We start from the raw sequence: 3444 nt of genomic DNA, 5'->3' as shown, positions 1-3444 counted from the left end.
GATTTAAGGCAGTACATTTCAGCACCTGACCTTTCCCCATTGTGAACCAGGAGACGGAGGTCAGTCCTACACATCCCAGATGTGGGACACCTCTGTCCAAGGACAAACGTGCAGCTGGCCCTGCGGCGGAAGCTCCACCGTGCCGTCCTCTTGTACTCGTTTTCATTTATATTACATATAGTTACAGACCAGCTCCACTGAATAAGAATAAATCAAATAAATCATCATGTTGAAACCCAGCCTCGTCTCACAGAATGATTGATCGTGGACAAGAAACTGCATGTTAACCAGGTTTTCTAATTAAGTAGATGAATCTATAAATCCACTATACTCATCTGCAAGCTAAATCTGATACCATACAACGAATGAACTCGGTTGGAATTAATTCAGAAGAACATGGCCCTAATGAGGAAATTAAACAGATCACCAATTAGTTGGTCCAGATTAATTGCAATGACAATCAAGACAGTATCACTAGGTTTACCATCAGGTAAATGGTATAAATACCATCAGGTATTTATAGTTCTTTTAAGATTAGCTGTACGATTCCTCTGTACAGTTTTCTGAGGACTCAACTATTCAGAATGTCTCCTAAAAACCATAGGCCCGTGCCTTTAATCCGAGCTACTCAATGTAAGGAAACTGAGTCGGGGTGGGGGAGGGGGCTGAATAATGAAAGGGCAGAAGGAGAACTCAGCACACCAACAGATTTTTATTTCTGATTTTGGGGGTAACAACCTGAAAGGGCTGACAGAGACTTCCAGCCAGATTGGAGAGATGATGACATGCTCTCTCTCTCGTAACTTAAGTCTCTTTTTATTAGGCAGAGAAAGTGAAGTTCGGCCAGGTAGGGGTCTGGGGTAGTTTGTCACGGGAGGGGGCAAGGGAGCTGTGGAAGGGATACTTTGTGCAGAGATGGAATCTTATCTTGAGTTACAGGGAAAGAGTTATTTACAGCAGTTGTTTTTCAGCAGACACATCCACGAAAGGTTAGGCCCTCCATTGACAGATCATCTCTTTGACAGCCTACAGCTGCAGGAGATGTTTGGGAAGGGAGAAGGGAAGTGGAGACAATTCAAGGGCAGCCCTAAGAGATGACTGTCTTAGGGAAATGGGAGCAGTTTGTTAAAGTCATTTTCCATCACTCAGGAGGCTGAGATCTTAGAATCGCTCAAAACCAACTGGGAGAGAAAAGACTAGGAGTCTTTTAGCTCCAATTAGTCATCCAAAAGCCAGAAGTGGTGCTGTGGCTCAAGTGGTAGAGAGCTAGCCTTAGGCAAAACAGCTAAAAGAGAGAGACGGGCCCTGAGTTCAAGACCCAGTGCACGCGCGCGCACGCACGCACACTGCACAGACTGAAAGGAAGAGCTAGTAGCCTTGGGCAAGACAGCTAAAAGAGAGAGAGGGGCCCTGAGTTCAAGACCCAGTGCACGTGCGCACGCACACACACACACACACACACAGACTGAAAGGAAGAGCTAGGGGAATGACTCCCACCCACTCGCACAGTAGGGCATTTGTCCCATTTGTAGCAAGGCCTTGGGTTCGATTTCAGTGGAGAAGTAACAAAACTTGATACCGAGCTTTATGTTCTCTTAAAACCTTAATGCCTCTGGGTTGTTTTCACTAAAAAGACATATAACTGATGAATATTATTTCACAGGCACAACCAATAATGCACAAAGACAGTGCATGGTTGGGATCATGGGCGTTCCCTTCCTTCCTCCGTTCTCTGAACCATTTCCATTTATTCTTTCTATAATGGGCAGGTGTCTGTTTCAAAGCTCAAAAAATGTCAAACACTCAATTATAATGTTCATTTCCTTCTTTGTCAAGGATATCAAGATTCTTCCTTCCTACAAGTAAGGTAGAAAGTTGTAGAGTGTTGTCCTGATGATACCAATAATTTGCAACAGAAACTTCACATTTAATCTGTGCAGTAAAGATGTTGAGAACTAAATGTAACTGAAGAAAGAAAAATGTAAAGAGAAAAAATATACAAATGCATATCAAAAGATGCCCCTTATTTTGTTTTGTTTTTTTTCCAGTCCTGGGTCTTGGACTCAGGGCCTGAGCACTGTCCCTGGCTTCTTTTTGCTCAAGGCTAGCACTCTACCACTTGAGCCACAGCGCCACTTCTGGCCATTTTCTATATATGTGGGGCTGAGGAATCGAACCCAGGGCTTCATGTATGCGAGGCTAGCACTCTACCACTAAGCCACATTCCCAGTCCCAGGCCTTTCTTTTGAGGAATGTAAATCTGATCATTTTGTTCTAAGACAGCAACAGACTAGTAAGATATTAATTTTGTTGTGTGTGCAATTATACATTTCAGATTTTGCAGGTTGCCTTGATCATGTCTGGGTTTTCACTTGTACATTGTATTGTGTTCCTATAAATCGAGATTACACGTACATCCTAGAATGAGGTCAAGTGCTACTTAAGGTACTTATAAATTCTTGTCGTATGTATCTAGCTTCGTGATCAGTAGGGCTGTACGCTATGAGAATCCACCAGTAAGGGGTAATTACTGGGTTTATAAGGCATCTATTCTTCAGAGAGAGAAGAAATACTGTAGCCCCCCCCCCTACCACCCCCAGTGCCTTGGTTTCCTGCATGCTCAGAATAGGTTTAATAACCCCCAGCGGTCTCCCTAAGATCACAGAGAGGTGATGAGACCTTGGGCTGTGTACCCCGAGTCCTCTCCGGAAGAAGGGCACGTGCAGATAAGCCGCCTGTAGGCCTTGCTTCCCATGGTCGCCTTCCTTTCGGGTTCATTTGGGGGTTCATCAGGGAACACCCGACTCCACTGGGGCTGGCGGGGGGGGGGGGGGGGGAACACACACGTCCCGTGGCTTCTCCTTGGGATGTGGCCCCACTACGTTAGTGCCAAAGTCTTTCCCCGTCTAACCAGATTGCAAGCATGGGTTGGCAGGAGGAGGAGGGCTCTGTGGGTGAGCCTGCCCTACCTAGGGGGGTGAGGGGGTGAGGGGGGGACCCCGGACAGAGCAGCCACGGGCAGGGAAGGCACAAAGGGCTGGAGAGACCGAGTCAAGTAGAAGTGAGTCTTGCCTGCCGCCCCTGGGGACGGTCCCTGTGTCCGAGCAGCGCCCCCACCCCAGCCCCCGGGCGCACCCCGGGGGGAAGCCTTGCAGCCCCGGAAACGAGGCCCCTGCTGGGGACCGGGCCGGCACTGCAGGTGGAAGGCCACCCGCCCCTCGCCGGCCACGCCCCCTCAGGCCACGCCCCCTCAGGCCACGCCCCCGCCCGCCCTCCAGGCTGGGCTCCCAGCGGGATCGCCCCGCCTTTTCACCGCCAGCCAATCGGAGAGCCGCCTTCTGTTTCGGCTGACCAATGGGAGCCCTGGCCGTCGGGCTCCGCCCCCGCGCCGTGCGTCGCTTTAAGGACTCCAGCCCGGCTAGCCCGGCACCGGTCGTCACCAGC

Source organism: Perognathus longimembris, chromosome 18, assembly GCF_023159225.1.
Source record: "Perognathus longimembris pacificus isolate PPM17 chromosome 18, ASM2315922v1, whole genome shotgun sequence".
Taxonomy (NCBI): Eukaryota; Metazoa; Chordata; class Mammalia; order Rodentia; family Heteromyidae; genus Perognathus; species Perognathus longimembris.
The sequence above is the reverse complement of the archived record's forward strand: the minus strand, read 5'-3'. Positions refer to the sequence as shown.